The following is a 27259-nucleotide window of genomic DNA, read 5'->3' as shown; positions in this document are numbered from 1 at the left end:
AGTCTGATTGCTACAGGTTGATCATTCTGTAGGATATTTTTCATTCCACTATTTTACATGGTGGAACATTTTACACAGTTTACATTTTACACAATTTCACATTTTAGAGTGGTGAGGTGCTGGAACAGGTTGCCCAGAGAGGTTGTGGATGCCCCGTCCCTGGAAGTGTTCAAGACCAGATTGGATGGGGCCCTAGGCAGCCCGGTCTAGTATTGAATGTGGAGGTTGGTAGCTTTGCCTGTGGCAGGGGGCTTGGAGATTCATGATCCTTGAGGTCCCTTCCAACCCTGGCCATTCTGTGATTCTGTGATACATCTGAATATAACTCATTCAGGGTTTTCCAGTTTGACAATACACTAGGTTGCTTGTTGTATGTTGGTTTATATTTTTAGCACAGCCAAGCAGAAAAGTAGGAAAAGTAAAACATCACTGAGTTCTTTTTTTTTCCTATAAAACTAGCAAGAACAACATTTCACTGTGGGATGATGATATCACTCGTGGAGACAAAATTTTCAAAATATAGATTGAATTTGAAGTAGACAAGCAGATTAGGAAATGCATACCAAAGCACACTGCAAATCAGAGAAGAAAGGTGCCAGTTTACGGATAAGCCACCTAGGAGGCAGTGACAGAAACCAGGCCAGGATGGCATAACATTGCATTAAAAAATAAAAAAAAAATCTCTCTCTAACCTCCTCCACAGAGAAGCCCACAGCCACTGGCTAAACATCTCTTTCCTGACAGCAGCCAGGAACCAGCTGTAGTTTACTTCCAGCACTTATCCACAGCTCCTACTCACAGACAATAAATACTCTTTAATTTCAACAGGACTTGGTGAGGCTGGAGCTGACCTTTGACCGGCGGTATATTCTCTGTCCTCCAAAATGGCAAATATACAGCAACACGCAGTCTGGCTGAACCATCCCTGCTCCTGTTCGTCTTATAATGGGCAAGTTATACTGTTGGAAAAATGAAATGTAGTCCCATTAAGCAACACCCATTAAGGTGTTTGTGTCATAAAAGAAACAAAACTTCACGACTATTTTGGGCACTTCTCCATAATTATGTAATGTTATTATTCTACTCAGAGTTAACTTGTGTCCCTATGGGTTTGATGTTACACAATTTAAGAGAAGACAGCATGGCAAGGGAGATGATGTACACTTCACTCAAGAACATCATGCAATGTTCTGTTGAAAACACTTATGACTGGAAAAAGACAATTAAAAGTTCTCCTGTTTAGAAGAAAATTAAAGGAATATTTGGTCTTTTTCCAAAATGGAAGGGATGCCTTCATCTCTTTGTCTCATCAAAGAACAAACAAGATGTTCTCTGGTCAGGGAAAGACAGAGCAAAATTTTAATTTTTACTGTGCTTTTGTTTTTGTTAGTATTTGGGATACCTCTACAAGTGATTTCAAAATATACAATCACCAGTCACCTACTCTCCAACTTAAAAATAATGTTTAAACAACGATCTCAGAAAATTGAAATTTTGAAGTTTTTTCTTTTGTGGAAGTATGATGGAAAACTGATAATGAGAAGCCACTCATAAGCCACACAATCTGTAAACAGTTTCTGTATTACATAGGGAGACATATGCTTTTCTTTTTTTTAAACTCCAAATGCTAGAAGAGAGCTGCCAACACAAGAGAAGCTAAAGCACATCAGTTTGCCTTTTTAAATGAACGAGATCTCTGCTCTTTTTCAAAGTGGATGCCACCTTTAATCAAAATAGCACCATTCCACCATGTTTACAAATGACAAGTAAGGAGGAGCCATTGCGTAGCACAGGGACAAAACACTACTGTTTTCTAGTAGGGTAGAAAACAGCAGCATATCCCATTTTGAGCTCTCCAGTACATAAAGTAGGACAACTGGCATCAGAAGCTCCTGTCTTGCAGAACTGGAAGTTATCTGCCTTCATTCAAGGCCATTTGCTTATCAGAAAAACATCTGAAGGAGATCAGCAGGAGCAGGAAGCTACCAGTCTGCAGAACAGAGGTATCAGCACTCAGAGTCTCATCTCTCCTTGTTCACCAACCCTTGGAGCACACTGTAGAAATACGTAATAGTCACTGGGAATCAGAAACCCTACGTAAAAACTAAAAGAGAAATGTAATTCTGTGTCTATTACAATCAGTAATGGAACCAGTGCTCCTTTTCATCTTCATCAATGACATTGACAGTGGGGTCAAATGCAACCTCAGCAAATTTGCAGATGACACTAACCAGTGTGGTGCAGTTGACATACCCAAGGGACAGGATGCCACCCAGAGGGACAAAGACAGGCTGAAAAGTGGGCCCAGGTGAAACTCATAAGGTTCAACAAGTCCAAGCACAAAGTCTTGCACCTGGCACAAGGCAAACCATGCCATCATTATGAGCTGGGGGATGAAAGGATTGAGCACAGCCCTGCTGAAAAGGTCCTGGGAGTACTGAGGGGATGAACCAGAAAGAACATGAACCAGCAAGGTGCTCTCACCCCAAACTATATCCTGGACTGCATCAAAAGAAGCATGGCCAGCTGGTCTAGAGAGGTGAACCAGTGCCCCGTATGTGCTGGTGAGACCTCACTTGGATTACTGCATCCAGATGTACTCCAGATGGAGTCTTCAGTACAAGAGCGACATGGACGGCCACAAAAACGATTCAAGAGATGGGATACCTTTCCTGAGAGAGCAGGGGCTGTTCAGCCTGGAAAAGAGAAGGCTCTGGGAGACTTGAGAGCAGCCTTTCATCATCATAAGAGGGGCTATAAGAAAGAAGGTGACAAAGTCTTTAGCAGATACTGGTGATAAGACAAGGGGAAATGGTTTCAAACTAAAAGAGAGGAGATTTAGATTGGATACAAGGAAGAAATTTTATACAATAAGGGTGGGTGAGGCATGGCACAGGTTGCCCAGAGATGTGGATGCCCCATCCTTGGAGACATTCAAGGTCAGGCTGAATGGGGTTCTGAGCAACCTGATGTAGCTGTGGATGTTTATGTTCACTGCAGGGAGGTTGGACTAGATGACCTTTAAAGGTCCCTTCCAACTCAAACGATTTTATGATTCTACGATTTCCTTTTGCCACATGCTTAGAGTGGCATCTTACAGAACTGGTAAGTTGATCACTGCTATGTCTCCTAAAATCACAGTCCATGTCTGAAATGTTAACATGACTTCCTCCACAATCCCTCTCTATTTTTCAACTATCTGCCATTACAAGAATGACTTTTTAAAACTGAACAAACAGAATCATATAAAAAGTTCTGTTCAACTATTCCAGTGCAGAAATAGACTATACAGAGGAGAGGAGGTCTTTACTTGTGTTACTGTAAGTTATCACGACTGTAATCTTGACTTTACTTCAGAAGACTTAGTAATCATCACTACCACATCTAATCATTATTGTGACTAAACTCATAATGAGTTCTGCTCTTTTTTATTGATGCTTTCATAGATGAAACTCAGTTGACTCTTCCTTGGCATATGCTTCTTTTTATTATCAACCACATGACATTTGCTGACAACCAGAATTAGTAGATGAGTTAAATACCGAGCTTCAGTTGGGAGGAAAATAAAAGCATCGATGATTCCTCTTCAGCTGGAAAAGATGTCTATGAAAGACTGTCTGTTTTCTCATTAAAGGAGAAGAACTTATAATACTGATCAAGGTTATGCTGCTAGTTTTAGTTTATTTAATAAAATTTAGTGAAGAAAAGTAATGTTCCTCTTTTCAAAGCAGAGATTGAATGAATGATCACCATATTCTGGAACCAAGCATCTCCAAAATTCAAGCAGACCACTTGCCTATCTTTCACACTAAACAAGCCCTTAATGACCAAACAGTGGAAAAATGCTTTACACACTGATGTCATAGATGATAATTTCACACGGGAAAAATGTGATTGTTTACTAATCCACCTACAGTTAAATGTCAAGAAGTAGTAAAAGATAGGAATTTGAAAAGCAAAAAAATAATGTCAAAAGTCATTAATTTTAATCAATACCTTTTTATACACAAAAATCATTATTTTCAACCCTAATTTTGCTCAACAGCTCCTAGATTACTGGCAACTTCTTGCTGTAGTTGTTATCATCAAGTAACTAGTTCCGTTATTGAGGGACATTTTCTTATTATTTTTTCTTTTTTTCTTGTTAAAAGCTCGAAGTCATTGTTTGTCTTACATATTTAATACTGTTTCTCCATAAGCACTTGAAAGGAGAAAAAATCCCTGCTCATAAATTAAACACTGAACCCTAGGTCTTCAGACCAGACCAGAATATGACAAGATTTAATATACTTTAGGGTTCTTTCCTCCTAGATTTGTATACATAATGTTGGTTATAATTTTGCAGATCCCTTTTAACTCTGTGGTGCTGTTAACAGAACTGCAGCTGCTCTTTATTTATTTTTATCTTTCTTTCCCCCTTCCCTGATCCCCTCCCCCCCTACACACACACTTAAACAGGCTGTCTGGCTCATTTTCAAGCTATTGAAATATTTCAATTCTAAAAACAGTACAATAGGCCATAACCACTTATGTGCTTAGGAAATCCTTCCGTCCTCCTTTCTCTTCTCCACCTTCTGTGAATTACTAAAATGTAGAAAGAAAACCCAAAATTCAAGTGGATATCCTAAACCAGCAAATTTGTAGCATGCTGTTACAGTCATTCTCTTCTAAGATTAAAATACTTCACAACCAACCTTCGGGTTACTTCTTCTGGCACTATAAAATGTAGACATCTTAAAAAGGTGAACTCAAAGCTGTCTACCTAAATTTTTACAAACTTAAGGCCTGTTCAGCAAAAGAATTAGCTGCGGGGGAGTTTTTTTGAATCCTAAAAATGTGTAGTTAAATGGACAAGAAAGAAAGTTCTGGAGGATTGCACAGAGACAAAATAGAAAACAAACACTTATGATGGAAAAGTCTTCTGATTTGTCACTGCTGGTCCTGTTGTCAGCAGGACATGGTATAGTGTATCACAATTATTTCTAGTTTTTTGTCACCTACAAAAGAACATATATAAGAAGATACATAGTTTTCTCCTACAGATTTCCACCATTATGAATTAAACAAGGGAATGTATAGAGCTTAATGCAGAGAGCAGAATTTTGAGACTGGTTGGTTTTCTTTATCCTAACATCTTACTGATGTCTATTGAGATCTCCAGATATACTTAAATGTACCATTAAAAAAAAAAAAAATCCAGAACAATTAATGATTAACTTTTACATCAGTTGTAAACTTTTCACATGACCACAGAAAGGCTCCTCAATCTCCTCCTTCAGAGGCACATTATTTTAAAAAATTTTCTGCCACAAATCTTCTCCACCCGAGTGGCAAATGCAGAATATTAAGTTTGGAAAAGACCACTGAGATCATCTAGTTTTTGACCTCTTCTCCCAGGTAACAAACAGGACTCGAGGAAACAGCCACAAGTTGTACCATAGGAGATTTACATTAGAAATAAGGAAAAACTTTTTCTCTCAGAGAGTGGTCTGACACTGGAAGGCAGGTGGTGGAGTCACCATCCCTGGCAGTGTTGGTGTCTGGATGAGGAGCTACGAGATATGGTTTAGAGGCTTGTGGTAGTAACGGTGATGGGAGAATCATTGACTAGATGATCTTGTAGATCCCTTCCATCCTTGTGATTCTATGATTCTATGAAATGGAGCAGCATGGAAAACATTCTCATTAATGTTGCACAAGCCACAGTGTCTTTGCTACAACAAATCATGATGCAACAAACAATCAATAAACAAAAACAACACAATTTGGGGGGGGATAGGAACGTAAGAAAAGCTCACCTCATTGTCTTTTATTAAAAACTATTTCCAAAGGTACTGGAAATAAAGCAAGTATTCAAGGTGCATATATTCTGAATATCTAAGAACCGCACATAAGGGAGGGAGGATTTAAATAGCTGTGATGCACCTCAGCAGCCTCCCAGCACTAGACCAGCCCACACAACAGAGCAGCTCAAGCAATAACTCCAGCAATCTTCAGTGTGCCTAGGTGAGAAAGCAGAGATGCCTGGAGCTGCTCAAAGCCCTCCTGCCTGGCTCTAGCCTTTGTCATGTGATTACTTTTTTGGAGTCCTCAGAAGATAATATTTGGATGCTGGTGAGAACTTCTGCCCAAAGGAAAGAGATTTCATTGCATTAAATAGTGCTCTAAGAAAGGTGTTGTCTCCTTTAAAAAACAGAATTCATGCAAACCTTCTTTATAGTACTATAAGTGTTGCTGATTGTTTTTGCAACATTTTATAAACCTCTTTAATAGCATAAGGGAGATCAAAGGGCTCTGAGAAAACTTGGTTAATCTCAGTTCCCACCTCACATCTGAAATTCAGTAACTGAAAACTCAAATCCCAACTGATATTTGCTTTTCAGGCTCCCAGTCTGACACTGAAGTCCACAGCTCTTGTGGGCTCTACAGAACACACAGCAACCCACATCCAACCTGAAACATGCAAAGACCATGGGCATTCAGAATACTTCTCTGAACATGGATGAATAACAGGGTTAGAAATGTGCTCTTTGATTTATAAAAACAGAGGTATCCAGAGCCTCATCCCCTTTAAAATGTAACTTGAAGCTTAATTACCTTAAAATTTAAAAATCTTATAACTCAATTAGCTCTCGGAGTAATTAATACCTCCCACAGCTTTAACTGCAGATTCAGTAACAGCAGGTGCTAGGAAAACACGGTCCTAAATATCAAAGCTCCAGGGTTTAGCTGATATGTGGCTGCCAGGGCTCCTGTGCTCCCCTCTGCCACCCAACCCGAGCACAGGGACAGGGAGGTGGGAGTGGTGGCTGAGTAGTGAGGGATGCAGCACCCTGCCAGCCAGTAGCACCAGCCTCACACAATGCCTAGGCCACAGCTGTTGGTCTGTGAAAACCATGCTTCCCAGAGGCTCATCGAGCCAGCTGATAGGAATCTATTTGTTTTGCTCAGATTTGGGGGGGTTTTGGTTTTGTTTCTTTGTGGCAGTTGTAATGGCCAATGCACATCTGTGAAGTATTCTGTTTGTGGCCAGTTGGCTACTTCCCCATAGCCCCACTTCAGTAGAAAATCCTCAGCCTGCTCTGGACATTGCCTTTTGAGCTGCGGCCCCTTCCTTTCACAGGAGTACAGGCATTCAGCCCTGCCACCCCCAAGGCCTAACGCGGGAAGGAAACGAGGAGGTGATACTGCCCAGGTTTTTCTGCAGACATACTAACTGCGGAGGCTGCAGCAGGTGCCATGACATAGGAGGCTTCTGGAAACGGCCACTGTGGTCTAGGGCTGCCTCCTTTATATTTTATGCAAAAAGCCCTGAGTTTGATTGAAAGTAATTTATTGGTTCTGAAATGATCACAGTCAAGACTGGGCAAAAGGCTCAACTGTGAACTGATGCAGTTCTACATAAGCCTATAGAGACAGAGCCAGCATTTTTGTATTCCATTTACAAAACTGCTCAATGATTGTTGGTGGTGGGTTGTTTTTTTGTTTTGTTTTGTTTTGTTTTTTGTTTTGTTTTTTTTTCATATTAAAGTAAACAACAGACTCAAATAAATAATTCTTATCTTTAGATGTCTATCTGGAATTACTGCCCTACAGCACAAAGATTATTTTCTTAAGAAAATAAGACCTTTCATTTCTTCAGCCCTTTCTGTGCACTAAATTCAAGAAAATCAAGTGCTTATTCATAAATCATAGAGAAGATCTGAACCAAAAGCTTTCTAGGTCACTCCAAAAGTAATGCCTCCTATTTATTTCTGTGGAAATCACAACAGATATAAAGAGCAAAATATCACTATTTGATAGAGCAAATTCTCAGCTACAAAACACTGTTCTTCAGCATAGTTCCCACCATTAGCTATGCATTTTTGCCAGCAATGAACAAGAGCCTGCATGCCACTCATAAAAATCTGCAACATCAGAGGTGATCCAATGTTTCACAGTTGCTATTACAGCATAATTGCTAGGAAAATATTGCCCACACAGTCCAGCTTTCACTGTGCTCACATCCACTCTTTAATCTCCATCAACATTCAGCAAGCATCGATGAATGTCAAAGGGTGCCGTTTTTTCTGCATGGCAGAATTCAGTGACACACCTTTGCTTCATCTGCACTTCCGTGTCAGATGCCATTCTGTCAGACTGCCCCTCTGCTGTCATCTGTCATACAGCAACAACATGTAACAGAAAGTTGGTGGGAAGGTTCAATTTCTATTGCCACACCACCAATATCCACCTCTGATGTCATGAGCCAACATAATAAAATAAGAGGTGTTACTTTCAGAGCAGTCTCCATACAATGAACAATGGGCTGGATATTTACTTACTAGCAAGACAACACAGAATGCTAGCTTGGCTAATATTGCTTTTCAACATACCTGCAGAATAAAGACTTAAAAAAAAAAAGTTTCATCTGTAATTCAAATCACACTGTATCTTTCATTTGTTACCCCCTCCTCCTCTCGCCCTCCCTCTTGTCCTCCCTCCCCAAAAAGCTTTATATAGAGTGGCTGGAAAGCAAAGTAGGAATCTATGCAGACACTATCCATCACATTTCTGTCTTAATTGAATGACACCAGAATGAGATCGATAAAATGTAACAAGAGACAGCTTTGCATTTCCACACTCACTTATTCTCCTTCTCTATTACTGCCAGCCATCACCGTGACCAGAAAGCCTAAGTACCGAGTTTGAACGTTGCTGCCAAGCAAGCTGTTAGTATATGAATAAACTTGTCAGAAAAACAGTAAAACTTATAATACTGGGAAAGGCCAAAATGTCAAAAGGGCACTGCTAGCAGCATTAAATATGCTGCTTTTAAAGCCGTACCATAGAAACATACAAAGAGTTTCTAAGAAACATGGGAAGTGGCAGTGCTTCAGATATGATCCCCCTCGTTCCCCCAAGACACGTCTGTGTGTGTGCATGTGTGACCGTCTGACATGCAGTTGTCGTGACCTCTTGGCACAAATCTGCAATTTCAACAATAAACCGGACCAGCTGTGATTTCCCTACATTCAAGGATTCTGAGATCTCCAATGCATTATTGATAACCTCGTTCCTGTGCTAAAAGCAGGGGCTGACACACTCATAATCCCAGACTTTTCCTGAAAAGCTCCAGCTTCGCATACCAATCGATCGTAAGAAATAACATGGAAAAAAAGCCTTTTTTGACAGAAGGCTACATTTTACATGGCACATCCATTTCAGCATGCATGTTCAGTAAAAAAAAAAAAGTAAGCTTTCCTCAATTTTTTTTTTCCAGCCTTCCATTATGGTGATCTCATACTCCTGACTGTGTAAGGGTGATGCTAGATTAACAGGAACATAATTAGTATGTCAGCTTTAGAGTCACATTTGTGTTTAAAGTCTGTGTTGCCAATGCAGCTGGACTCCACAGGCAGAACATGGGCACATCCTTCTCAGTGTGCTGCTAACTGCAGAGCAAATGGCAGCACCCACTGTAAACAGCTAACAACAAAAAAAAAATAACATCAATAATAAAGGAACAAGCTGCATAGAGTGAATATGGTAAACAAAATGAATTATAAAGGCAGGAAGAGGAAAGAAGTAACAATAGTAAAACTGCACAGGATACAGCTTTAGTTATGCATCATTAGAAGGCTCCCAGAATCTGCAAACACAAGTATTACCAATTTTCTAGTGTCAGTTCAGAACCTAAAGAAACACTTAGGCATTGCATCACAGGAAATGTTCTCTTCATGTTTCAAGACTGTCATATTTCAGCTTAAAACTCAATTAGATATTAAAACAATTGCTGTACAAGTGCAAGCACTTCTGTCAGGCATTATTACAGTCCTACTGATGAGACACTTGGCCTCTTAACTTCTGTAGATAATTCTTCATGCCTGGTTGACTACGTTGCACTGTTTCTTCATTATTATGTTCATGCTTAGTCTTAGAGCAGCTTTTTTTCCTATTTTTTTTCCCTGTACCAACAATGAAGTACATCTTGGCTGGAGGTATGAGGCTGACAGTCATGACTTCTCAAATTAAAAAGATTCCTCAATTAATCACTATTAAGCAAACTTAAGCAGACAACAACTTCAGTTTCTGTTATTATTTCTTTTTTAGAAGGTATATTTACACAGCAGACACAAAAGAAATTAATTTTCAGTATTAATCAAAAGTTAGAGCATGATCTTCTGAAAGTACAAAACCTTACATGACTCACTAATGATCACCAAACATGCAGGAAAGTGTATGGAAAGATTGTCCTATATTCTCCTCATCTTTCAAGATTGTCTAGTTCTGATTCATTCACAGAAAAATTAAAATAAAAAAAGCTTTTTTGGTCTGATGACACTTTCCACACATAGTACTCATTTGAGCCAATACATTTTCCTCATAGAACTACTGCTCGAAAGCAGAAATAGGCTATCATTAAAACCTTCCAATCACAGAAATTAAAATTGAAATATCTTATATCTGGAGATAAATTTTTATCAGTATATAGTCAATATTAAATACTAGTTATCACTAACATAATTAGGGGGAAAGTTGGCAATGCTCACTGAGAGTAGGTAAACCAGGAGAATATTAATGCTACAGTTTCAGGGAAATTGTAATACTGCAACTTCAGGGCATCTATGCAGCCAATAAGAGATAGACTTCTTTAAAAGAGAGAGTTGAAAGGACGTGCATAATGTGGATGCTCAAACCAACTTTGAGTAAAGCTACTCTAACAAAGAGGAGGCATACAGAGACTAGCTTCCAGGCTTAGGCACCTGATTAAGGTAACTACAGCAGGATAGTGAGAACGCCTCTCTGGAAATGCTTGCATTGCTACAAAGAGTAAACAGAGATGACAGCACAGATTTTATTCCAGTGCCCTCTCTGTGGAGCTTGGGAAAGCATAGTAATTATTCCCATGAATGAAAGGGACAGCGCAAGCTGTGGGCTGAGTGCAATTGGCTCTTCCCTTGGCTCACACCTAGGGGATGAGAATTATACACAGAAGCTGAAGAAATGCACAAAGTAAACATGCAGTATCACTTTAGGACAGCTCCCCAGGATGCTAAAAGAACAAAAAAGCCACTGCAAAGTCTACTATGGACTAGAAGTCTTAAAGATCATCACCTTTAAACAGCTATCTCTTTCTCTTTGTTGGCTAGTTCTCACTGTATTTAATTCTATAAAGCATCATAAATGGCTGCTTGAACAGTAGTCTGAGAAAGGTTATATTACTGCAAGTGCTAGGAAATGACTGTTGAGATCACAGATCCTCTGGAAAAATTCAAATCACATGTTTACAACACAGACTGCCATTTATTTGCCTAATTCTAAGGATTCTATTTATTTTCCTTCATTTCCGTTTACTCATGAAGGCAGTTCATATTTCCATGCTTTATAATTGCACACCTGATGTAATTCATAACATCTAATTTTAGGACCTAAATTCTCAGTATAGTCACTTCAAAGGAGTATGCATCTCCCTCCAGAGGTCAAATTCAGAGCACCTAAGATAAATAAGGATTTGAAGTCCCACAATACCATTATCCTCACATTCAAGTAAAAACACAGACACATAAGCAAATGAGAAAAGCTACCAGAGACAGGCACCAAGTTTTTTTTCTCTAATTTGTTGAATTAAGGCACTTTTTTGATACCTTAAACATCTTGAGACATGAGCAGTAAGAGCAGGGCTGCCTGGGCCGTGAATGTCCCTGATGTTCAAGTGAGAGGAAACTCCTGCTCACAAAATCCCACAGTGGGAACCTTCTGCAGTCACAGTGGCAACAAACTCTTAACCCTACTGGGTAATGATTAATTTTCTGACTCTTTGCCAAAACAAAAATCAAGGTAAGTAACCTGTGGTTCTGTATGAATAAGACTTCAGACTTCGCTGCACTAAATTTCCAAGTGAACGTAGCTATGGGCTACATTCTTCCACTTACCTCACTGACAAGTAAGAGGGCCAAATTTTGCTTCCACGGATATCCAATACTTTAGCAGAAGGACACCATTCCAATCTCTTCTTCTTCAAGGTCACCACAGGACTGGGGCATGGAGACTGTGGCAGCAGCCAGTAGAGCTGACAGGGTGAAAGACCAGCTCCCTCCAAACCACTGAACACATGAATCCAAGCTGCAGCAGCACCTTAACACTACCCCCAGGCCTCAAAGGGACTGTAGCTTCACCAGCCCTAAAATCAGGCAAGAGTCACTGCCAATACGCTAAAAGCCATTGCCGGCGTGATCTGAGATGGTATGGCTGGGTCTGCACAGACTGGGGGAAAGCGTGGCACTTCCCTCAGTGATACGTGAGTAAGTATTGATGTTTTAGATAAGTCTGAACACTTCTCCTCATATACACTCTCACTTAAAGTCAGTGCAACAATCTTAAAAGTACATGAAGGTGCAAGGAGGACAAAGAAATAGGGATGCAGGCAAACATCAAGCTTCCGCCTTTTTTTCTGGGGCAGTTTTCACAAATACTTCACTAAAAAAAAAACTCAAGCTGTTTGCAGGGTATGATTCTTTGCTAGGACTCTGAAGACCTGTCATTTCTCTTAGCTGCCTGCAAAATACAGTCATGCCCCTCTATTTTATTCCAAACATGGAAGAACAAGGCATTCTTGGAAATTAGGGACGGGACTGAGTTATAAATTACTGGTGCTTTTCTACTCTGCCACAGAGTCTTCATAACTGAGCGTGCTTTAAACAAATAAAGTAAAACTCATTCAACAAATTTAAAATAACTCATCATGCCAAGAACCTTATATCACTGTTTCTTTAGTCCAAGAAACAGCACTTACATAACAATAAACATTTCTAACTCCAAATGTCAATTTTCTCTCTTCTTTTGCCCAACAATTGCTTTTATTTGGGAACTCAATTTAAAAAACCATTTATCAAAGAGTCATGAATTTGCTTACAAAGTTTAGTAATTCTGAAGATTAATTTAAATAATATATCATATTACAATGCTTGAAATGTGTATAAATGTATGCAATTTATTTTAAAATGGATTTTTAAACATAAGTCATGATTAAAGATGAAAAGAAGAATATAAGAAGTAAATCATAATTTTGAAAACTTTCAAAGTATAACAAAAGTTAATCTCAGTCAATGAAAATAGAGATAATATTTCACCACTGATGCCAGCCTTTACGACTGAAATAGAAGATCCAGTTCTCTGAGTTTTGTAATACAGGATTAGACAGCAGAGAAAATAAGTATGAATTGTAAAAGTACAGAAATTTCTAAAATACTTTTTCTCGTAGTTTGAAATCTTTTTTGTTTTCAGCATTCTTTTTCATATTTTTTTTTCCCTAAAACACCATCAAGACATCCTTTTGGTACTCTTTTAATATGTAGCTCCTTCCTTCTCTAGTCTACCTTATGTAAAAATGTATAATTTATACTGATTACTCATTTTTTCTACATTCTTAGAAATCCTAAATGAACAAATAAGTAAGTCCCCCCAGCCACACATGCACAAGCTGTTTTTGCGGTTGCATGAAAAACTGGGAATGACTTTTACTTCCTGCATTTATTCTGGACTTAAGAATATATACACAGCATTAAAATATCATTTGAAAAACACAGATAAAAGCTGCTGTGTCATAAGTGCCAGTTTGTTTAACAGGTGAAACGGATGACAGCAAATTATGTGGGATAATTCTATTCCAGTGACATAGAACTGTTTCATTTAACACACTGTCAAATAACTGGAGAGAAGTTAGGTGATTTTTAACTGGTAAACACAAAACAAAGGATAGATTTTCTACAGCAACTGCTAGGGAGGGTGGAAAAAAGAATTTGGATACCGTTTCAATAATGTTTTATCATATTAATCAGTTAGCCCTTTACACTAATAATGTATTCTTTCACAGCCATATGAAGTACCTTCAAGTTCTTGAGTAGATAAATTATTTCAGGAAAACATACATCAGGAGTCTGTTATCACATTTCTGTAAAGCAGTTATTGCGTATGTTGAAAAAAGTTTATTCTGACACATTACAACTAAGAATATTTATGGAGAAGGAGAAATGCAGAAGAGGCTTGAACTTAATAATGTGGGGCCATTAATTAGCATCAAATGAAAGAAAAGCAATAAAGCAATTTTGTCTCCAATTACTGACAATTTGCCTAAGTACAACCATTAATTTTGGATAATATAACCCCCATAAAATTAAGGGGACAGAACTAATTAAATCAATGTCCTTTGCTGGTCTCTTCCCACTAATTTAAGTACTTCAAGAAGTATCAGAAGTTACGAAACCTTTAAATGCTCTAAGACAAATGGAAAAACATATGGTTATTTTCTACCTAAAAGTTGGTGGCTTTAGGTGTTTTGTTTGTTTGTTTGTTTGTTTGTTTTGTGTGTGTGTGTTTTGTTTTTGTTTTTTAGGGGAGGGAGGAGTGGGCAGGCTAAAAATAAGGAAAACTAGGGCAATTAAAACCGAGTCTCTATAGAATTACCACAGTCAGGACCTTTGTTTACTTACGCTTTTCTTGCAGTTTTAGAGAGTTTTCACAAAAGCATGCCTGTTCAGGGGAGCCAGAAATATCAGTGTGTAATAGTTTGATTAAGGAATCTCCAGCATCTGCAGACACTGACAATGTTAACATCAGGCAAGGGCAGAGAATAAGAAACCCACTTCCCACTGTGTTGTGGCCCTGGCCCCGGCAGGCTGTCCCAGTGGGGCACCAGCGCCCACCGCCTGCCATTGGCGGAGATTGGTGGCCGTGCAGAGGTGGCCATGGCCGCCCGCACACGCGTCCTCTCGCTGCCCAGTGCTGCCAGCTCCCAGAGCAAGGTCAGCCGTGCAGACACGATGTTTAATCGGCACAGCTACTCAGGAGCAGCCTTCCTGAGCGCTGCCACTGCCGAACGTCTGCGCTAAATGCTAAGAACAGGTGACGGGTCCCAAAGCCAAAGTTTTGCAAAGCTCTCTTATGGTTGGTGATAACTCTTGTCAAGGAAGGTGCTTTCTGAGGTGCCTTCCCCTCAGCATTTGCTCATCGAGAAAACAGAGTAATGCTTTGATCGGTACATACTCAGGGAAGAAAATATTTGCAGGACAACTCTGTGTCCCCCAAAAAGGCTCACAGAGGGAACTTACAGTGTTTAATCGGCATCCATATCATAAACCTCGGGTGCTAGAGTACAAATAAACACTCTAAAGGGTTTTAGCCACAAGGAGATAAGATCTCTCTCTGGGGAGACGGCTAGAAACTGCTCCATTGCCTTTGTGCAGACTACTGGAATGTGCTTGCTTTTCATTTCTTTCTTTGTGTCTGGCACTCTGGCCTCACAGGCAGTGTCTTAAGCCATGCAGGGTCAGGACAAACAGAGAACTGCATTCATGGACAGATCAAGTTTATGTGAGAATCTGCTCCTCCTGTGCCCTCAATTTCCATTTGAATTGTTAATAAAATCTCAGCCTGAAAGCAGCTGATCCCATCAGTGGGGAAGTCATGCAGAGAATCCTCTAGCTCAGAAAAACAAAATTTCTTTATCTTTTTCATCCTCCTCCTACATTCGTGGGAATTATGCCATGTAGACCCCTCTGAAAGCAGCCCCCTCCTCCCCCAGCACAACACCTGATTGCCAGCCCACAGCTTGCTCCGAAAAGGAGGGTGAGGAGGGGAGAAAAAGGGGAAGATGCACAAGCAACACTCAGCTACAGCAAAATCACAGCCACAACAATTGCACCTTCATAGCAGTTTACAGACTCCCAGACACCTTCAGGCAAAAGGAAACACAGATATTTCATTTTTTAAGTTAATTTCCAACAGCTGATAACACTAGCTGTAAGACTTTCCCACAGCTTTATGACACTGCATGAACTACAGGGCCACAGAGATAATAAAAGGTCACACATAAAGGAAAGAACAGAGCCATACCCCAATTAATTTGGTCTCCCCATGCAAAAAAATGTACAGGAACAAGAGCCGGTATTTGCTGCAGGCAGCAGACATGCATCTCCTAACCTTGCCACGCTCTAACTGGGCCTCTTGCTTCTTCTGCCTTTGCTCCTTGCAAACTGTTTTAATATTGAACGCTTTTCAGAGGGATGGGCTGATGAACGAAAACATGAATTTCCTGCTTGCCCTTTAAGGTGGGTTAAAGGGGGTGCTAGTAATCAATTACAGAACAAAAAGCAAAAGACAGACTAAAGGTTTTACAAACTCAACATGTTACAGTTTACTCTCTGCTTTCTAACCAAAGCACTCCTTCCTCAAAAACGAATACATGTATTTTTAGGGATGAGTATAAAACAGTATTCAAATAAATCCTGTGTGAAACACAACAACCCAGAGAGACTGCTGCAAATTTTATTTGTTCTTCAGCATAGCACATCAGCCCTGGACTACAATAAGTGTTCTAAATATACACTGGAATGTAAAATCTTGCGGTTCTGAGTTTTGCCTGCTCCCAGCCCCAGCCTCCACTCTCTTGTCCTAATAGGATGGGACGATGTTGCTTTTTGCAGTAGTCACTGGAATGAGAAAAACTGTACGGAGGCTGCAGGACTAATCCTGCCCACCCAAAGGCTTCCTTGTCTGCCTGGTGACCCGAACTGGGCTTGCTCTTTGGAGTAAGTACAAACTCCTGAAAAAGTAGAATGTACTTTTGCCTATCTCAGAAGAGAGATTGGCTGAATCATTCTTATATCATTAGTCAAAGAACATCCTTATTGTGATAGTGTCTCATACTCAATTAAAAATAATGCAGGTATGCAAAGTCTGTGGTGGCTTGGGCTTCCTGGTTTGGATTGAGGGAGATGACAACTTGGTAGGGAATCAATCCAGCAAAACTAATATCAATAAAGGATACATTGCAGCAGGTGCTTAGGAATGGGCATTTCAGAGCTTGATTTTGCACATTTTTAGCTAGAGCTGGTAGAATTGCTCCTTGAGAAACGTAACCAGCGCGCTGAGCCTTAAAATCTGTTCGCCAGGTGTCTGCAAGTAGGTCACGGGTGTTATTAATTACTTCATTAGTCACAAGTCCTTGAACAGTGTGTGCAAACATATTTGACCTTATGACACAACTTTTAACTGGCCGATACGAACAATCACTACTCGTTACTCACAATGCGTGACTGGTCACTTAATTCACAAAATTGTGCTCTCTTTCTCTGATTGGTAGTCCATGCTGTGTACAAAAGAAGGTTCACTAACTTTCCTCAAATGCTTGTAACTGTCAAAGGAATCTGTTAAAATGCTTTGTTCAAGTGGGATTTTCAGTACAACTGTTCTTGAAAGTACATGTTGCCATTTTTTCCTGCACAGAATCTACGAGTTGTGAACATCCATGGCTTTGACTTCATTCTATGAATATCTGAAGAGCTGCACAGGGAGCAGAGGAAGAGTGGATAGCTTCATTAAACCCTGAGGTGCACACTCACAGAACACACTGATTGCTGTGTATAATTTACAATTTCATCTTATCATCTAACCCTGTGACAAGATGCTTACAAGCTTCCTTGCCCAAACGACCTTCTCCTTTCCTCCCCACTGCCATAAAACTTAAGATAACTCCCTTTTTTTTTTTTTTTTTTTTTTGTACAGTTATCTTCTCCTCATTCAAATACCTCCTTAAAACTCCTTTCTCTTGGATAGCTTATTGATGCTCACTCATATTTTATGGATACAGTGAAAGCTGCCACATCAGAGCACTAAATACAACAACCAAGAGCAACTGCAAAGCAGAATGTCCTTTCATTAAAGCCAGACCTGAAGTGCAATTAAGAGTGCATGAAGATACGGGGTGGGGAGCAGAACTGCATAGAAAGACAGTGCATAACAATGATGCATCACATATGTACATATTTATATGTATGTAGCATACACTACAGTACAATGTAGAGTACACATCTCACTATTTTTATTTATCTGTAATCATTTAAAACACGTCAACTGTAACCTCATCTTAATCTTTTGTACTCAGTGGGAATTTCTGTCAAGACCAATAGGAAGAGTATAATGGGAATAACAGAATGCCCTCTCATTAGTTTGTTTTATTGTTTGTTTTTTGTTGTTGTTGTTGTTTTGTTTTTTGTTTTTTGGTGGGTTTTTTTTTTTTGGTCAATTTATTTCTGGACTATTTGCTTTTTAAAAAAATGAGTATTTCATAATAAAATAGACATCTTTGGAACTAGCTAAGAATGGAAAGCCCCATCAGTACACATAAATATTTTCATCCTCTTTGAAATACTCTCATTATTGTTCTTAAAGAAAAAAGAAAAGGAAAAAAAAAAGAAAGAAAAAAAAAAGGCACAGTTTACATGTGATCTTTATTTAATTTTAAATAGCATATCTTAACAGCTTTATCAGGCTTTTGCCATAAAATAAATCTAAAGGATGAGAAAAAATGGAAGAAAGTTAACTTCACCTTATAAAAGAAGAACCTGGATTAAAATGCAGGCTCCTCCACATGATCTGGCAAAATTGTCACTTATTTTCCCTTAGGAGATTAAGGCAGATCAAGAAAAAACATGGTAAAATTCAGGAACTAAATCTGCATTTTACAAATTGTAGCTGAAAGTTGAATGCTCCAACTGAGTGGTCAGTTTTCCTCAAGACCTATTTTCTAATTCACTTTACAAATGAATGTTCTAGGTATAAATACACATAAATGAATGTTCTAGGTATAAATACACATTCTCTACATAGCAGTCTGTGAGCCATAAAGGGTCTAATCACTGATAAGTTTTCTTGCGCTTTTAAAAAAAAACAAAACATAGCAGTACATCGCAATTTGTTATAATAATATTTTAAAGATGCAGTGGTTTAAAAAAAAATTGACTTTGAAAGAGTTTTATATCAGTATACTAACAATCATCTACGGTACTTCTTGAATGATTGTTTCCTATAAAATAGTAACATTTACAAAGGGCATTCCACAATAAAAACATCCAGAAGATAAAGTTTATTCACTTGTCTTAAATAATGCACTTAAGCATTCCGATAACATTCTGTAAACTCAATACTATTTGCTGTTTTGTCAGGTAGTAAGCTGATCAGCAAAACACATGCATTCTTAAGGAACTGCACGACCACAGCACGAAGTCAACAGACCTCCCTTTCAACAAAATCTAAAGCATTAAACAAATATGTGCAGAAGTAACAATGCTACACATCTTTCTTTCTATAGGCTTTTGTTTTTTTTTCCTGTCTCATGTGTATATAGAATCAAATTAGATTTTACATAAAGTGGTGGTGAATTTTCATAAGTTTAGGAAGCTGATAACTCAGCAAGTTACAAAGTTACAAAGAACTACCTATTGAGGTCATCTGGATATTATCTATTGTGCCCCATGTGGACTTTAAAAAGCACATGGGCTTTTTAACTGTGCCTAATTATATACTGTACTTATAATGTAAACAATTTGATTGAGGAATTAGACTTTAAATACTAACTTATGTAAATTTGAATGCAGACCTCTTGAAATGAGATTACAAATTTAATTAAATGGCACTTTCACCTTCCCTTCAGCAAGGGCATATCTTTGAACATCATTACCTGCTGTAAAAGCACTGCCAAATAAGTTAGAAAAAAAAAAAAATTAACCAGTATAAAATATTTGTCACTGGAGAAATAACATCTGCACTTCCCTGAGTTCACCAAAAAGTACAGTCTAAGATTTTATTTTAAAGAAGTGCTCATGAAAACAAACTCCTACATATTACATGGTGTGCTTTAAAATACATTTCTTCCTTTATCAAAAATTACATTAAGGACATTAAGATAAGATTTTAAGATTCTATTAATATCCTACCAATCTTTCTATCTGAAGAAGGAAATAAAAGATATTCCTGTGAGTTCCCTAAATACAATAGGACACTTAGATGAATATTCAAAAGCAAAAACAGCAAAACTTTGTTTTCTAACCTTTTTAAGGCATGTTTTTAACCCAAAACACCATATTCTATTGATTCTAGAAGATCTTTACAAAATCCGTAGGGTAGCTTATTATGAAAAGGTGGAGGAAAACCCATCGCAATACATCTGTGAAGATGGCAGTCACCATCCTAGTTTGCTGTCTCTTCAGCTAACTCAGGAACAGCCAGACAGGCCAAAATTACAGGGATATTAAAACAAAACGAGACAACAACAACAACAACAACAAAAGCAAAAAAAAAAAAACCACCATAACACAAAAGAAAAAAAACAAACCAACAAATCAAGGCAAGCAAGCAAAACAACCACAAGTAACGCCTTTCTACCCTCCATGCCAGGCTGGGAGGAGCAGGGAAGAGTAAACAATGTGCAAGCAGTTCATAAGCAGTCTCATCACTGTTTCAGGGTCCTTCTGTGCATAAACCAAGTCTCTCTATTCAAACATTCTGACTAAAATTGAGCATCTTTATTTCAGAGGTGATATCCAGTATTTCTAACAGAGGCAGCTTCGTATGACTCTTTCCTGCTTAACATGTGCAATTTCAAGGATGTCATGACACAACTTTATTAGCTTTCTCATTTCTTCAGGTATCTTTCCGTCTCCTCTGTTGCATATTTTGAGGCCCTGAACCTTCAGTGCATCAATCATATCCCTGCACAGCAAACATAGGCATAAGCTTCTGTTGGCATTTAATTCATTTAGCTTAATCTAGCAAACATGGATGGAAGTGGCAGGAATGATGAGACATGGCTTCTGGAACCTATGCTGACAACTTCTTGGGTACCCCAGGCACACCTTGATTGTGTTTCCCTTGACAGTGTTCTCCAACTTGTATAAGTAGCCAGTCACAAATCTGCTACACATACTATTAATTTACTCCTTTTTGCTAAACAGCTACAAAAAGAAGAAAGTCCATATCACAATGCTGTTTTTTGTGTGTGTGTTTTCTTCACTTCCATACTTTCCAAGCTCTCCAATTCTTCTGTGTACCAACAACCAAAGAATGTGAATATCTGAATACGTATCACTGAACTTCCAATAACAGAGCAGTACATTTTCCTGGAGGGCTACTTTATTTGGGGAGAGCAACACATTCCAAAGAAAAAAAAAAAAGTTCAAAATCTTTAATATTTACTTAGATCCTTAAGGATCTGAGACTTGCTGACAATAAAAATTGTTGAGAGGTCTAATTTTGCAGTATTCCCATGTGGCACACTCAGATGCCCTATGTGATTTTTAATTTCTGCTATGATGACAAAGTGAGACTGAAAATCTGAGAGAGTGTAAGGAATGTATCTTCAATAGTTAAGGTTAATGTTCTCCAGCTTGGGGGAAGGGGGGGGGGGAAACAATCAAAAAAACTCTTCAAAAGTGCAAGGCATTTCTGCCTTGTCTGTGATATATTACATAAAGTATTTTCAAATTAGTTCATTAAATTATCTCAGAATTTTCAGCTAAAATCAATATACATTTATAGCGAACAGTGATAGATCAGGAATACAAAGACAAGGACAAACAACAAATATCCAGTGAAGGTTTTCTGAAGCATGAAAAAGTGTAGGGTAGTTGAGTGGTTATCACTTGAGAGAGCAGATACTGCAAGAGGTTAGGAGATTATTGAGAAAATGGGTCCTGCAACACCTGATGGTCAGCAAGACGACAGATGTTGCATCTTCTACATGGAAATCCTATTTAGGTGAGTTCGGTGGATGCTCATCTTATATGGGGATCATCTCATCTTGATTACTAAATGCAGCTAAATGCAGTGGAATACTATAACTTGTGACGTGATAAACTTACTGTTGGAGGCAGCAGACACTGGAAAAGAACTGTGATCTTACTTCCTCCACACTCTGTGCTTTGGCCAACTTCTGATCTGACTCCAGCTTCCTCGTGGGTCAGCAGGCGCCACAGCAGCCACTACCAAATGAAGGAATCAGCTCCCACTTCCTTGCCACAGCTCTGCTGGAGGAAACCCAGCCAAGCTACAGGGATGTTATATCAGTACTGCTAAAGACACGATCCTGGGCAGCTTTATCACAGAGCTCTGTAAGGTTATTGACAGGGATCAAATGTGAAATTCATCTTTGGGAATATCTTCAGAGATCTATTCTCATTTACTACCTGAAAGAGTTCCTGTGATAGCAGAAACTCCATCCATATGATTAAGGCAATCATGAGTGAAGTTAGTGCTACTAACCACAACTGGAATTAATAGGTACAGTAGGAAACAAGATTACGTGATAAATCACTTTTTATAGCAAATTTTTAAAAGATGGAAAGGAGGAAAAACTCAATAAAATGTAAAATGTTCAGCTAGCTAAAAGATCAAACAAAAAGTAATAGTCCAAATAACGGTTGCAACCAAATCTCACAATTTGAACAAGAGTATAAATCTGAGAAGATAAAGTAAATAAATGTGAATAAAAGTACATGAAATTTTTAAATTAAATCATAAAATAATGGGTTTAATTCTAAAGGGAACAGTGTGTGCCAGAATATTGAGTTATACATTGCTTTATTGAAGAGTAGGTCAAGATCTTATCAGCTCTATTATGAGGAATGTCAATAAAAGGCTGTGCAATGATAAAATGTTTAATTAAAAATGAACATTGTGCAACATATGAACTCTTTGTGTTATACAGAAAGAGGAGTCAAATGTATTATGTTCTTCAAGTTACAAATTGCACCAAATCTTCCCTCCCCCCCCCAGTTGTGCATTCTTATAAGTATGAAATCTTGTATAAAATAGATTTATTTATATTGGATCCTTTACAAATTAGCTTAAGATCATCTACCTCCAGAGTGCTTCAAACACTTTGAAAATCTAGGACAACTGTGTTGAGAACAGTGGGGTCTTGTTCTTGGTATTCTTCCAGTTGAATAAGTGGTATATTTTGTCAAGTTAATTAAAAAAGTAAAGGCTTAACAGTGATGTACGTTGATGAAAAAGTAATAGAAACTAGCAAGATTAATTTTTTACTTCATTATTTTAATATACATGCATACAGCATTAGCATCCTAAAGATCTCTAACAACTCACTAGAGTGACACTATAAGAAAGTATGAATGTTTTGTAAGGTGTGAATGACCTGTAGATGATTCATGTTCCAATAATAGTAGTGTGAGAGTCTGTTACTAAAGCAAAAAATTTATCCTTACTAACTGTTTCTATTCATGGAGTAAAAACAAGTTTATCAAATCAAGAACAGTTAGCAAAGAAAAAGCAACCATAGTCTCATAAGAAGAGTTTGTGATCACAGATACTGGTGATATTAAAGAGCTATTAAAATATCTATTGTTTCCTCTCAGAGTTCAGCCTTGTTTGTACTGTATTTACCTGTTGGTTTGCCACCCTATCCTTTGGGAAATAATTCTGAAATCCTTTCTCTCTTTTTATCATATATTATTTCCTGAGTGTTGGTCTACAATTATCTCTAACAATACCATCATATTTAAGTATAGAAAAACAAAGATATGGAAATGTATTTTTCTCTGAGCATAGGATCCCTCAAATCAAGAACAAATAAACTTCAATAACAGAGAATTACTACCTAAGAAGCAGATTTGGTAGTAATATTAAAAACTAAGTCCTCAGAGGAGGTCTAGTTTGGGGCATGAATAGAACAAATCCTTCACCAGGAGCCAGCAGATATTCCTAGGGTCATGGCCTAGCTGAAGTTAAGGGAACCCCCCTTACACACTGATCGCAGTGGGGCCAGATATCATCCCCATATTTTATTCATAGTATATCATCACAAATGGAAACTATAAATGAAGTATCATGAAGTGAGGTGCCTATAATTCATAATGTTTTCTTCCACAGTAATAGCCAAGACCTCTCCCTGAACTCCAACAGAGGCAAATTAGTTCCACATGTCAGATACCAACCGCAATATTTTCCCTTACACTTGGTACACAATGAGGGAATGCATTACAGCATAGAGCAATTAATACATTTCTTCTTGTGAAATAATGAATGGCAGGACAACTCAGAAAAAATGTCGTTCACTTGAAAGGGGTGAATTGCTTGCCCATGAAGAATAGAGAAGTAGGAAAAGCAATCAATGGAAAATAAGATAAATTAAGCCCCCTACTGTCTTACATCTTCCTAGTGGTTGTTTTAGTTGCTTCATTTCAATGCTTTTTCTTTGCAGGTCTCCAGGTACCCCCACTTACAACATGTAGTTTATATTGCCTAGGTCACCTCTGAGTCTAGGATTACTGTCTGCCACAATCCTAACTAAATCTGTTTAGCTTTTAAGTTTTCTTGCAATAGAAATCTAATATACAAGATAGGACTGACAAGCACAGGCAACTCGTGCATTTTGCATGCTCTGGGGTATCCTGCCAGGGGCTCAGCTGCTGCTCCAGATGGTCACGGATCTATTGCAGGTTGTGTGTCGTATTTACCAGTCCCATGTTTAAGTAACATACTCTCACCTCAATATGTCTTTTCCAGTGAGAAAATAGTAAACTAGAACCAATGCCCTTAGGCAGTGTCTATTCATTGCACTGCACTTTGACCAGAAATGATGTGAGCACATAGGAAAACATTTCTCAAAATCACTCTCTCATTAAACCATTCTATTAAGAAAAACATTGATTACAGAGTGTTAATTAAGATATATTATTTCTAATAACACATTCTTAGGAACTACAGAGTATAATTTCAGTCACAGGTAACAACCACAACATCCCAAGAATGCTTTAGAAAATTACTGTGAGACTAACAAAACCTCATAGAACATTAGAGCCCAGTATAACACTTTGAAGTGTTAGCAGCTCTGCTTGGTAGAAACCAACAAATAGGAAGCTATTACAGATGACAAATCAGTGCGAAGCAAATTATGGATCTAACAATAATTTCATAACTGTCCCTTCCATTGTCATACTTCTGCAATTACCCTATAGCCCTTCTGAGTTTTTCACCAAGGAGTCCTCTCCAAGCAAGTCTCTTCCATTGTGTTCTCAATTCTAAGTCTTTCATATGTATTGTCTTTTGTTTCTCAGCTCCATTTTGCTCTAATATTTTTTTTTGCAGCACCAAGGTAAGAATGACCATGTGTACTTGCTTCTACTGTTACTAATGCAATGGTCTTGAAAACTACAATCCTGTTATAGAATTATATGAATTCTTCCCACTATATAAACCATTGATATTTTAGACACTCATTTTTTTCAAAGCCAATTATAGGAATCTAACAATATCCTTTCTTTCCAGGTTCTGCTGCTGATAATGAATGGTGAGTTCTGCTGCAGTGCTATCAAGGTACCTTGAGTGTACTTTCTGCTGATAATTTTAGAAGTATAATCAATGGCAGTAATAGTTGTGAGGTCAGGTATTTCTCCAAATTTTAGAAGATTTAAATACTTTTTTGTCTTAATTTACATTAGATAGAAAAGTAACTCGAATCTCATGGAAAAGAAAGAAACATACCTTATTCTAAGAGACCTCTTCCATTTTATCAGTATTACTCAGTGCTGCATGTGACGTCACCAGAGGAATGGACCATCACACCAGACAGAAGCTGACATCTACAGAAAATGTTACTTTCCAGGCCTGTAATATAAAGACAATGCACAGTTTGCTCAGAAACAATGACTCCATAAAATTCTGAGATTATTGTTGTTCAGTTCATCTTTCTCAAATTTGCCCTGCTCAACAAGGAAAAAAAGAAGAGATTTTTTTTTTTTTTTTAAAAGGCAGAAAACCTCCACTACTCCTAACTTTAAAAACTCAATTTGACATATAGAATTCAAGCTTTTTTTTTTACGGTTTCTGCATCATCACCATCAATAATCTTTTATGATCCAATATCATAAAAGGCTTATATTTGACAAATTTTTACCATTTATATGTATGGATACTGTTACTTGCATGTATGAGCTTTCTTGTATTTGCAAGGTACCTAATATACAACAGAATCTTGAAAACCACGTTAAAAATTACACAATATATAGGAACTGCAAAAGTGTGAAGTTAAGCATTATAGAGTTAGATATAGATGATCTAAGGATGTCTATATATGTTGAAGTGAAAGTTACATTACTGGAATTTCATTAATTTTTCTGAAAAAGCATAGCCAAAGTGGAAGTGGACTTTTACTCCTAAATTTGCATGTCTTGTAAACATGCGATATGAACACACATAGAAAGGATAAGTGAAGACAGATTTGATTATTGAAGAATAAATGGAGATCACAAATAATATAAATCCCATTATACATATATATATTTCTTCACGTATTCTCTTTTCCAGTCATCAGCCAATTTTGAGCCAAATTCAAGATACTCTGTAAGCATACATAACTTCAATAGAGTGGCAATCAAATTTACAAAAGATCAATTTAATCTTGCATTGCACAAAACATCAATGACTTCATATATCCATTACCCTTTTTGTCTGGAGTAGCAGAACGTCACTAGGACTCTATTTAACCAACACAGATTATGCAGATCACAGTTGAAGTGTATCATTTTAAGGCAATAAGAAAGTGTAACAGGTTTTTGGAGTCTGAAAGATTTTTTAGCAACTGAAGACATTTTCTACATTTTGTACTAAGACGTAAAACTCCAAAACGCAAATGTATTTTCTTTATAATTGATGCTTCTAATGATTAAGTAGTTATTTTTCCAAGGCAAATTTACTTTTTTAATTGGAAGTAATACAAGCATAGCAATAGCTATGCAAAACTACAAGGCAATTGATCCCGGTATATTATCCATCCTTTTCGTTAACCTTGAGTGTTGAATTATGTCTAGTCTACGTGTTTATCATTTCTAGGTATGGATACATATATGATTACAAGACTAAACCTCGAGAGACCCATGGTTCAAAATGTCAACTCTGCATATACTATAGATGAGCAGGCCCAAAGAAGAAAACAAGTTTGGCATGTTTCTAATTGGTTTTCTTTATTAGCATTCACAGAAATCCCCATAGGCAAAGCCATACACAGTTAAAAGTACTGAGTTTTAACTATTTTTTGTGTTGTATAGTTAACCCTTAAGATATAGATTTTAATAGGCAGGCACTCGCATTGTTGGTTTTGTCGTGAAGCTTATAAAATAAATTTAAATGTTAATCCTTCACATTATAGCCATTCAATACGAAACTCAGCAATTGTACCACAGTATGACTTTCTCCTTCACATACTTTCACAGTGATATTCAATCTTTATAAGAGGCATAGGAGAGTAACTTGAAACATGTACTACTGTCCTAAAAATTTCAGAGCTTTCAGTGTATAAACATTGATGAAGAATACCTCATGCAACTTCATCTTTGTCGAAGAATTCAGATCAGATCTACTTTGAATATGATGAAAAAGTAACAGCACCACATTTCACTTCATAGCTCAGCAAACATGGGATTTAATA

General features: G+C 37.8%; 1 long non-coding RNA gene across 12 annotated transcripts in view; it reads right to left on the bottom strand.

Annotated features, from left to right (window-relative positions):
• The window catches only part of LOC104913987 (uncharacterized), a 517821-nt gene that overhangs the window by 331341 nt on the left and 159221 nt on the right, over window positions 1-27259 (bottom strand). For 9 of the 12 annotated variants that reach the window (XR_014887671.1, XR_014887668.1, XR_014887694.1 and 6 more), the window contains one exon: window positions 25318-25440. The exons of 2 other annotated variants lie outside the window; for them this stretch is intronic. This is a non-coding gene — a long non-coding RNA (uncharacterized LOC104913987). Of the gene's footprint in view, window positions 1-851; window positions 960-25317; window positions 25441-27259 lie in introns of all 12 variants that reach the window. One more of the 12 variants, XR_014887674.1, reaches the window with a different exon arrangement.

This window comes from Meleagris gallopavo, chromosome 1, assembly GCF_905368555.1.
Source record: "Meleagris gallopavo chromosome 1, MGAL_WU_HG_1.1, whole genome shotgun sequence".
Taxonomy (NCBI): Eukaryota; Metazoa; Chordata; class Aves; order Galliformes; family Phasianidae; genus Meleagris; species Meleagris gallopavo.
Note: the sequence above shows the minus strand (reverse complement) of the source record. Positions and strands in the feature narration are given on the sequence as shown.